The sequence below is a fragment of the Gossypium raimondii genome, chromosome 11, assembly GCF_025698545.1.
Source record: "Gossypium raimondii isolate GPD5lz chromosome 11, ASM2569854v1, whole genome shotgun sequence".
Lineage (NCBI taxonomy): Eukaryota > Viridiplantae > Streptophyta > Magnoliopsida > Malvales > Malvaceae > Gossypium > Gossypium raimondii.
In genome coordinates this window covers 15425092-15437036 of record NC_068575.1, presented here as the reverse complement: position 1 = coordinate 15437036, position 11945 = coordinate 15425092, and the positions used below count along the sequence as shown (strand labels likewise).

Here is an 11945-nt window from a genome sequence, read left to right as displayed (position 1 = left end):
TATTATTTAAGTATATATATATTTTAAAAAATTAATATAGGCGGACCGGGCCAAACCTAAATCTAGCAAATAGGCCTAAATTTTTGATTGGACTCAACCCATGAACACCTCTATCTCCAAGGTTTAAACTTGTGTCTCCTTTTGAGAATATAATGTGCCCACTTGATTATTATTTTTAAAAATCGATATATTAAATTTATAAGATATCTCATATTAAAATAATATAATAAAATATTTTAAATTTATTATATTTTAATTAATTCATAAAGAGGATAATATGTTGAAACACACTCAAACCTGCGTATTCCTACCTTAACAACAATACATATTCCAATGAACTAAATCTCAATCCTCACCTTAATATTTTTAAGGGTTAAATGAGATTACAATTAACTAAATATTGTTTTGAAAAAAAACCAAATATGTTTTTTGAATGAACGGTTAAACAAAATCTATACAAGAGAATTAAATGCAAACAATTAAAGTTTTAAATTTCTTTCTTTTTCTTTATTCTCCAGAACATTAATAATTTATTGTTTTGAATAATTTTAATGAAAATCTCAAAGTTTTAAAAGCATATGAATGTAAAATTATGTAGATAAATCAATATTTGGTAAATTTTTTTTATATTGAATACATATATCCAACGTGGTCCTCTGATAGCTTTTCCACGTCTGAGTTGTGATTACTGTAGCTTATCTGCATGATATTCGCAAATTCTCGTCTCGATTTCTCCAATCTCTTTTACGTCGGATGTGGTGGTTAGATGATACTGTTTGTGTAATTGGTCGATCAGATAATTACTACGCTGTACGATTCACCACATGCACTTTGTTTTGGATGGCGGTTTATCCTCGGTGTACGCCGCCACCTTACTTGTGACATCGTGGACTCCGAATTGCATGCTCTCTCACAACCTATTCAGAACAGTTCCGGTGTGGGTTCAATTTTGGGGCTGCCTTTTGGGTATCAAAGCCCACGTGCTGCAGCAAAAATCGGTAACTTACTAGGCGAAGTTTTCTGTGTTGATTGGCAACAGATTGAATCGCGTAACATTAGCTTCTTGCGGATTCGGGTACGTTTGAATCCTGGGAACCCCCTCCTACCTGGTTGTTTCTTACAACGTGATGACGGCGTAGAAGTTTGGATCCCTTTTCGTTATGAACGTATTTGTAAAATCTGTTTGCATTGTCGGAGAATTGGTCACTCAGGGAACTAATGTTTGGCTTCGGATATTTTACCTAAATGACCTGAAAAAAACAAACAATTGTAAAAATGACATAGATTTAAAAACAATCATTAAATAATCTTAAATGAACAGTAAAATGATATTGGGGGACTTCAAGGACCGACATCACCTTGTATTTTAGCTCAATTATTGTCTGTTGATTGTGTCAGGCTTTAAAAAATACTTTTTGGGTTGGGGGATTTTAATGGCCAACACTTATGTATTTTTTTTTCAAAACGTACCATATTGGTATACATTTATACCAGTATTTGAAAAAAAATTGAGTTGGGAGAGACAAGTGGCCGACATCATTTTAAGTATTAAAAAATAATTTTTTTGGGTGTTGGAACATAAATGGCTGGCGCCCATTTTATTAGATAAAAAAAATTGATTAGGGGAAATAAATGGCCAACACCACCTTTGTCAAAGTCCAAAAATATTTTTTGGGGTGCTGGGACACTAATGGTCGGCACCTCTATACCCGATTTAAAAAAAAATTGTTTGAGTGCTGTGACACTAATGGTCGGCACCCTCGTACCAGATTTGGAAAAAAAAACTTGGGTGCTAGGACACTAATGGCCGACACCCCTTCAATATATAAAGTTTTTTTTTATCTTCCATTTGAGCTTTTTGTTTGCTCTATCTTTGCTCTATCAATTGAGGAGGAAGCAGAAATATTTGTTTTGTTTTGTTTCTTTTATCAATATTAAAAATATCAGTTTTATTTGTTGAGGAGGAAGTAAAAATTGTTGAAGATGAGTTCTCAAATTCTGTTTGTTTATGTCCATTTCGATGGCAAAATGATAATTACAACTGAAGAAGTTTGTGTTTTTCAAAGTTGGTAGAAAATCGAAATGAGATTCAACAAGCGTATTTTGTTGGCGGATTTGAAACAGAAGATCAATACAAAGATAGCTACCAGTTGCGGGAAGCAAATGTTGAGATTATTTTACAAATTTTCGATTTCAACAGATCTGCTCAAGTTCTCGGAAATAGAACTTGTAGATGATGATGATCTAGGGACAATGATAGCAATTTATTGCCCCTTGTGATAGATACTCCCAGCCCGGTTGAGTTATTTGCGGAGATAGTTGAACCAAAATCTATTCAATTTGTAATTCTAGTAAGCCGGTGTTCTGAAATTAATTTTGATCTTAATGTCTATCGGGAAGATCAATCGGGTTGTGGAGGGTCATTATAAACTCTCAAAAATCCAAACTATAGTAGATGGTCAATAACGTCTCAATCTCGTGTCATCATTTAGAGATTCATCTAGAGGTGTTGGCCTCTATAGAAGATAGTAATAAATGGTCCGATAATGAAGACTAGTCCCACCATGATAGTGAAGATTTGAGTGACCCCGACCCCAATTTGGACGACATCCTTGAAGGCAAAGACGATGAAGGCCCAGTGGAGGGTGAAGATATACATCCCCATTCGGCCAGGTACACAGGATCTGATATAGTTATCCGTAATAATCCAAAGGACTTCATGACTAAGGTAGATCTTGATGCGGCACTTGCACATGAGTTTTTTGAATATCCAGATATAATGTCAGCTCACCTACTAGATGAAGAACTAGAAGCTAAAGAGTTGTTCGTAGTATAACAATTTGATAACAAAAAAACTGCTTACATACAATAAAGTAGTACAACTTGAAGCCGTCTGTCGACTATAAAGTCACAAAGTCAACAAAGTCTTTATATGTTAGAGAATGCTGGAAATCCTTAAATGTTTATCCGTGGCGTGTTCGAGCTACATTAATGTAGCGGACACATATGCGGACAATAAGGAAAATAAAATGTCCTCACACATGCACGGTTGCTCGTATGTCGCAAGACCATCAAAAGTTGGATGCAAAAATCATATGTAACTGCATCATCCCATTGGTGAAAGACTCACCCACCATCCTTTTATCTACGCTTATTGCGGACATGCAAGCTCGATTCAAGTACAAGGTTTCTTACAAAAAGGCATAGTGGGCAAAACAAATGGCAATGCAACAGTTGTATGATGACTTTAATGCATCATACAACGAACTTCAGGGGTAGGTAGCCGTGATGCGAGAGTATATATTGGGAACGGTAACTGATTTGCAAACATTGTCGTATAAAGGCTCAATGGCGAGATAGAATCGGGGAAATGAGTTTTCCACTGATTGTTTTAGATGTTCGAGCCATGTGTTAAAACTTTCCCTCACTGCAAGCCGATAGTGTAGGTGGATGGAACTTGGTTCTACGGCAGATACGCACAAATACTCTAGATTGCGATTACACAAGATGGCAACCAAAACATACTTCCTATCACTTTTGCCATCGTGGAGAATGAGAACTTTGAGTCTTAGAATTTTTCTTGTCAAATTTACGGAGGCACGTTGTCAGGCAAGACAACATTTGCCTCATCTTGGACAGATCGAAGGGATTAGTTGCTGTAATAAGGAGTTCGGGGGTCTATGGAAGTCTGTTTATTGCATCCGACACATCGTGTCCAACTTCCAAAGAAAGTATAAGAATAAAGAATGGTGCAGAAAAATCGTGAAAATGGGTAAAAAAACATTATTCCAAATTTGATCTGATCATATTTTATTTTTTAAATTTGTTTGTATATTTTTTTAAATTTGATAATATTTTATTATTTTGTATTTATTTGTTTTTTTTTCTAAATTTATAACTGTGTAATTGTTTTAAAATATTTTTCGAAATTAAATACACAGGGCATGAACTAGGATCGTGAAGATTTAAACAAAGGTTCGCAAGGCTTGAAACTTAGATGAATTCATTACTCAAAAATCGCCATCTTCGTCCATGGTTAAGTAGAATGGAGAACTGACAGTGGACTTAAAGTTATGATGATGGGTTTCAAGATGGTCAGATGGTGACCAATCTTGTAAAGGCAGTTACTCGATCTTGAGGCGTACACGTCATTTGCCAATTTCTGCTATTTTCTCAGCAACATTCTATAGACTAGCCACATTAATGCCAAAGATGGGGATAAAACAAGTAAAGCAGATAGAGGCCAGGCATATGTACACTGTTGTTAATCCGCGAAATAGGCGTTGCGAGTGCAGGAGGTTTCAGACTCTTCGATATTCGTGTGTGCATGTTCATGCAGCGTGCGCAAATAAAAACCTAGACATAGAAAAATTCATACACGAGGTCTACAAGCTGCAATGCACATTGCATATTTAGGGAAACGAATTTCCTGTAATGCGAGATGTCTCTAACTGGGAAGTTCTGCCGCTTGCTTTCAAGATGTTGTTGGACCGCCGTCTCCGCAGACATCCTAAAGGTCGACCACAGTTGACGAGGATTCGAAATGACATGGATATCAGGGAGATGGGTGAAACCAAACAGTGCACGATCTGCTGAACATCTGGCCACAACCGATCAACTTGCCAACATCGTGTTTACGTTCGCAATCAATCTTCTCGTAATGCCGAATTGGAAGACGATGAATAGGATTTATGATTATTTTCAAAACTTATAAGTAAGAAAATTTTTTATTTTATTCACCAACACTCTTATTATTTATTTAAAATTAAAATAAGAATTTAATTAATGAACAATTAATTAAACAATTTATTTTAATTAAAGAAAAAATTCAAGTAATAAATTTAAATGATTATTTTAAAAAATAATATTTTAATTAAAGCTAAAACTCAACTAATAAATTTAAAACTAATAAATGACGTTAAACCAATTTAATTAAACAATAAATGAAGTTAATAGTAATAAATTAAAGTAAAAGTTAAAAAGTAAATGATAAAAACTGTAAATAAATAAACAAGTTAAAAACGAAAATTAAAGTTAAAGTTAAAAATTTAAAGTTTTAGTTAAAATTTTTAAAAATAAAACAAAGATGATGGATTTTTTGAAAAAATCGACTAGTAATTTATTATTAAAATAAAATAAACCACAAAATAGAAATTGGGCTAATGTGTTTTCAGCCGAACCATTAGATAAAAATAAAACAATGAAACCTAGGGGAAGACAAAACAATTAAAGCTATGAAAATAGGAAACCTAGGGTAATAATTCCTAGTCGATTCAGAAACAGCAGCTGGACTCCATTTCCATCGTCTTTTCATATCCAATTGTCCCATCTGCTTCAGTTTGATAGCCGTTTCATTTCTTCCATTAAGTGCTATACGATTCCCTTTTTCCTTCACATGGTGATTCTCAGTTTGGAAATCTTCTCCATCTACCCTCCGGGCTCATCTGAAGGCAATGCAGTGCCTCTCCTTCTAGGTGCGTTTCCTCTTCCCTTCTAAGAGCTTCTTTTGCAATTCTATGAGCCAAGCTATTCTTGATTCTGGTAATAAATTGAAAATTGATTTCTTGAAAATACTCCCACTGTCTTTGAATATCACTGATGATTGCTCCTATAACTGACTTATCTTGTGCCTTTGTTTGACATTTTTTTATGATTGTGCGTAAATCCCCCTTTATTGTAACTGAGTGTAATCCCATAGAGATACCTAGCTTAACCGCATGAAGTCCGGCATAAGCTTCTGCTGCAAAAGAAGATGATACATTTGAATTTAAAACAGTCTTCGTAGTTAGGAGTACTCCCGTCGGATCCCAAGCCACCAGACCCGCCATCGATTTGAAATCTGGTCTGTTGAATGCTGTATCAAAATGAATTGTCACCCTGGGATTTGTATCTCTCTGATTGGACTTCTAACTATGTTCGAGGTATTTTTTTCTCTCTATCAGTCCATCAATCTCGGCCAAATACCTTAGAACTTTCATTGATAACTCTCTTCCTAACTCTATTTTCCTTTCATGCATGAGCTTGTTTCTCGACCCCTAGAAGAACCACATTCCACAACAGAACACTCGGCATTATTTGTAAGTGCTCTTCTTGAAAATCCAGGTTAGCCAATCCCAAAAACTTTAGATCATAGAGTTGTTAACCCAAGAAAGATCTAACATTTGCCAAATTTCCATTGCTGCAGGACAAAACCGAAAGACATAAGATACATCCTCTTCTCTAAATCTGTAACGAGGGCATACAGTATCGTCAGCTACTCGTTTAGATCTCAGATTGATTAAAATAGGCATATAGTTCCAGGAGGCTCTCCAAACTATAATTATAATCTTTGAGGGTAGTTGTAGATTCCATAGCTGTTTGTAGAAATTTTTCAAATCGGGCTGTATTAATAAATTATTAGGATCTAAGCTAGCATTTTGTAATAGTTTGTAGGCGCTCTTGACTGAAAATTCACTGGACAGCTCTCCCTTCCACACCTGAAAGTTGTCGCCTGGGTTTTCCGCCAGAGACGTTTGCAAAATCCTTTGAGCAATATCTGCTGGAAATGTACTTTTCACTAGATCTGTCTTCCACATATTATTTGTAGCATCGATTAAATCAAAGACTAACTTAACTTCACTATTGTTTCTGTGGTTCCAACCATCTGTAGCTTTTCCTGATATCCAATGATCATTCCAAACTGAGATTCCAATTCCCTTTCCTACTCTCTAACCCATCCCACTTCGTAACAAACCTTTTGCAGCCCAAACACTCTTCCAGGTAAGTTACCTAATTGTGCATTAAGAAAGTCTGAATTTGGATAATACTTGGCTTTAAGAACTCTTGCCAATAAGAAATTCAGACAAGTAATAAGACGCCAACCTTGCTTAGCTAATAAAGCGATATTAAACTGGCTAATGTTTCGAAATCTGAATCTCTATTTTCCTTCAAAATACAAAGGTTCCTCTACGCACACCAATGTATACCCCTTTTTCCGTGTCCCTTTTGCCACCAAAACTTGGCAATAATATTCTCCATCTCGACACCACATAACGTCTTAGGTAAAAGGAAACAGGCCATAGTGTAAGTTGGGATGGCTTGCAAAATAGACTTAATAAATACTTCATTCCCTCCTTGCGATAGATGTCTCGTACTCCAGTGATCAATTTGCTTCTTGATTCAATCTTTTAAATTCTAGAACAACTCCCTTTTCTTCCTGCCTACCATATTAGGCAACCCTAGGTAACATTCCGGGTCATTCGAACTTCTAACTCTCAATATATTTACCACCCCTCTTCTTTCAACTTCAGATGTAATCTTGCTAAAAAAGACAGTTGATTTGTCGAAATTAACACTCTGCCCTAAACACATTCTGTACTTTCTGAGAATTTCTTTTAAAACATTAGCTCCTCTACTAGTTGCTTCACTAAATAAAGTGCAATCATCTGTAAATAATAATTGCGATACCTGCAAACCACTCCTACTGACTTTTGCTCCTCTCAACATTCTTGTGCTCAATGCAAGAAGCTTTAGACTAGATAAGCCTTCCCCACATATAAGAAACATAAAATAGCTAAGCGGATCCCCTTGACACAGCCCCCTTGTCAGTTGAAAATTCTCCCTTTTGAATCCATTTACTATAACCGAATAGGATACAAAAGTTATGCATTCCATAATAGTTTCAATCCAATTACAAACGAAGCCCATTTGAGTCATTATTTCTTTTATAAATTTCCACTCAACTCTATCATATGCTTTACTCATGTCAAGCTTCATTGCCATAAAGCCTTTTTGCCCCACTCTCTTCTGTTTCGATGTGTGTAGAATTTCATAAGCAAGAAGAACATTATCCAAAATCAGCCTTCCTGGTACAAAATCACTCTGAGCCACATAAATACATTTCTCAATAAGTCCTCTGAGCTTGTTGGCAATAACTTTTGCCATAATTTTATAAATCACATTACATAGGCTGATTGGTCTGAGCTGCTTCATATTAACAGAATTAGGCACTTTTGGAATGAGTATAATGTGTGTAGAGTTACCTGTTTGAAACCCTTATCCTTATTCAGTACTTGTAAGCAGAATTTGATTACATCATCTCCAACAATGTGCCAACACTTTTGATAAAATAAAGCCGGTAATCCGTCTTTCCTAGGGCTTTTGTAGGTTCCATCTCAAACACTGCTACTTTAATCTCTTCCTTTGTGTAGAATGCTGTAAGAAATTGATTATCCTCCTCAGAAATACATCTATCAATTCTCAATAGAAAATGATCACAACTTCTCCTTCTTTCTATTGTAAATAAATTTTGGAAATAGGATTGTGCAATGTCTTCTATATCTTAGATGATCTTCGCTTCTCTTCCTTTCTCGTCTTGTAATTTATGAATCAGGTTCCTTAGTCTTCATTGTATGGCTTGACTTGAAAGAAAGCAGTATTCCTATCTCTATGTTTCAGCCAGTTTGTGCGCGCTCTTTGTTCCCAGTAGCATTCAACCTTATCTATTTCAAGATTTAGTTGAATCTTTGTGTCAATCAACTCTGCCAAATTAGAACCGTCTCTTTCAGCTGCTAAGAGTTCTGATACCTTATCTGTGAGAACTGTATTTCGCTTCTTCCGATCAACTTGGGTCTGAACAGCCTAACTCCTCAAACCATGCTTTAGCTTATCTAATTTCTGTATCAAATTACCTGATGATGTCCCCCAGATGTTTTAAACCTCTTCTTAGAACGACTTCTCCATTGTCCACCAAGCTTCAAATTTAAAAGCTTTCTCTGTCACCCCTTGTGCTGCCTTCTTTGTATTAACTAAAATGGGGCAATGATCAGAGAAAGAATGAATAAGGTGTTGGATAGTTACCTCAAGAAACAAGGCCATCCATTCTTCATTTGCAATGCCTCTATCAAGCCTTTCGCGTATATTTGTCTCAGGTAAATTTCCCCTCTCACATGCAAATCATCTCTCAAAAAACCCCACATCCACTAGGCTGCAATCTGTTAGAACATTGCAAAATAACTCCATTCTTCTTTCATCTCTAGGTACTCCACCCTTCTTTTCATATCCGTACAATATTTCGTTGAAATCACTACAAACAAACCACAAAAATCTTTTTTTAGAGTATAAATTTCTCAACGCGGCCCAAGAATTATTTCTATCATATACATATAGGGACCCATAAAAATCAGTAAACCTTCATTTACCTCTTACATCACTATCATCTATCACCACATCAATATGCCTTTTTGAGTACTGTCGCAACATAACACACCCCTAAGATTTCCATGCCAAACATAACCCTTCTCTAGTACCTTCTGGATCAACTTCTATCCCATTAACATACCCGCAACTGTAACAGATTCTTTCCATTTGATTTTTACATATCTTTGTCTCCATGAAGAAGACTATTTGGGGATTCTGTACCTTCAACATATATCAATGTCTCCAAACTGTCCGTGGACTCCCCAATCCACGAACATTCCAGTTTAGTAATTTCATTGCGTCCTGTCAACTTGCCTCTTGGCAGCCGCCGATACAAAGTTATTAACCTCTAACAATCTCCTATTCCTGTCTGTCGAAAAATTCTTATTTCCCAAAACTATCGCACCTTCCATCTCTCCTCTAGCCCTTTTTCCCCTTTTTCATCAATCAGAACACCATCCTCCAGATCATGCTCCATATCAGTTAACACTTGATCTGACATTAAATTTTTCCTCCTGTGATTTCTAAAGTTCTTTTGGCCTTCCAAGTGAATCCAAAATTGGGTCAAAAGCCTTTCCACACCCCACTATTTTATTTTTACCAGTCCACAAATTACTCCCAATCATAAAAACAGCTTCGCCGTCTCCTTTCAATTTTCCCTCACTTATTGCTGCACACACTATTTATTGCTGCAGCCCTCCGTGACTGGGCTCGTAATAATAGATCCCAATCCATCTCAGCTATTTCCACCCCTAGCGCCATCTTTGCTTCACAAAAGGAATCATTATGTCCCAATCGACCACAATAAAAACAGAAAAAGGGACAATCGTTCATACCTAAACTTACATAAGTACAATTCCTACAGAATAAAATTTGTTTCCTCCTTTTTAACGGTTGTCGCACATCAATCCTAACTCTTACCCGCATATAATTGCTATTTTCTTTCCCCAGATTTGATCCATCATACTTAATAAATTCACCTACAAAGTTATCCAACTGTACTGCCAAATTTTCTGAAAAAAGGCCAATGGAGACGTCATGTATCTGGACCCCAAAAAGGTGCCATGATTAATGGAATTTTGAGAGGATTTTCTCCCCACTGTAACTTATGTAACACTAGAAAATGGTTATTGAATGTCCATAGAGATCCCTTCAACACCCTATCCAAATCCATGATGTGATAGAATTGGAACAAAAATCTTTTTTCTCCCAAATCCCGTATATGAACTCCCTTAACTGGGTGCCAAAGTTTTGCCTAGTATTTTTCATTGTAGGATAATGAATAATACTAGCAGTTAGAAAACATCCTACTAACCTGAATATCACCTCTCCTCTTTCTGTATTTGGTTCTAATTGGACTTGTAGGATTGCATCTTCTTCTTCATTAAGTGTTAACCCTGCTAACTCGTCTTCCATTGATTTCAGGCGTAGATTCCAAACCAAAGTAATGCTATGCTAGATGAGAAATCCTACAACTTAGGGTTGCGCTGCCACCACTCCACTTTCAACAAGAAACAAAGACCAAGAAAAAAGACGTGCTAGAAAGGGCAGATTGGAGACGTGCCAAAGATGGTAGACTTTATTGTTGTTACCAGTTTACTACCTTGAAAGATGATGGATTAAAATTAAAAAAATTTATTGGATGGGACGGGCCTAGAGAAGCAAGCCTGTCAAGTAGTTGGCCGGCATCAGGTTTGACATTTTCATTTCAGAAAAAAAGAAGATTGAAATTAAAAAAAAAAGTGATGGGATTGGACGGTCCTAGAGAAGTGGGGCTTGTTAGGTTGTTGGCCAACACCAGGCTTGGGTTTTTAAAAAAAAAGAGAGATTGAAATTAAAAAAAAAGTAAAGGTGATGGGATTGGACGGGCTTAGAGAAGTGGGCTCGTTAGGTTGTTGGCTGACACTAGGCTGGGTATTTATATAAAAAAAAGAAATATTGAAAAAATAAGAACAAAATGTGATGGAATTGAACGAGCCTAAAGAAGCGAGACCGTCAGGTTGTTGGCCAACATTAGAGAAGTAAGCATTAGGAGTCTTGCTGTGGGAAAACAGTGGCTGACGTGACCTGATGGAGCATGTTGCTTTTTCTTTCACTTTTACTCAATTTTCCCTTTATTTTCCCTCAATCCCCTAACTCGTCCCCCACTAATATAAATTCCTAATTGCAATCGTCGACCATCGTAACTCTCACCGCCAACTACTGTCGATCACCACCAGCCACCACCAACCACCATTAGTCCCTAGAATTTTTTTTCACAATTTTTCTATAGTACTAAAAATGTAAGTTCATACAACCTCTTTTAAAAATTAAAGTTTTTTTTTCATTATTTTCTTAAATTTTAATTTCCTTCATAATAAATTATTCAATTTTTATGCACATATCATAATGAATCCTCAACCACTTCTAAATGATGAGAATCACATTGCAAAATTCGCACGCAATATGGTAAATTATTGACCAATTGAAATTTAAGCAAAATCCATATAATTTGTCTTTTTACGATAAATAAAAATATTATATTTATTATTTTGCAGGAACAGTATCGGATTGTGAGGCCTCGACGCTATGATCCAGGATATTTTTTCGATTAAAAGGTTTTGCCTTTTTTGAATACAGTTGGGTTCGGGGTAGCGACATTCATTCGGATTCTTGACTTACGGGTCGATTTAATATCAAACCTAATTGAAAGATAGTGCATAGAGACACACACAATCCACTTCTTGTGTGGGGAGTTAACTATTACACTATAAGACGTAACGGTCTAA

General features: G+C 36.1%; 2 long non-coding RNA genes across 5 annotated transcripts; one reads left to right on the top strand and one right to left on the bottom strand.

Annotated features, from left to right (window-relative positions):
• The first annotated feature begins 5123 nt into the window (after positions 1-5123).
• Positions 5124-11729, top strand: LOC105804496 (uncharacterized). Of its 4 annotated transcripts, XR_008191197.1 has the most exons (4): positions 5207-6102; positions 6185-6546; positions 10603-10869; positions 11715-11729. It is a non-coding gene; the product is annotated as an uncharacterized LOC105804496 (long non-coding RNA). The 4 variants fall into 4 exon arrangements; XR_008191195.1 differs by lacking the exons at positions 10603-10869; positions 11715-11729 and having other exon boundaries at positions 5207-5474; positions 5699-6102; positions 6185-6618; XR_008191196.1 differs by lacking the exon at positions 11715-11729 and having other exon boundaries at positions 5214-6102; positions 10603-11506.
• Positions 6180-10607, bottom strand: LOC128034919 (uncharacterized). The gene is made up of 2 exons (XR_008191198.1): positions 9180-10607; positions 6180-9064 (listed from the first exon to the last, which is right to left on the bottom strand). It is a non-coding gene; the product is annotated as an uncharacterized LOC128034919 (long non-coding RNA).
• Positions 11730-11945: the final 216 nt, after the last annotated feature.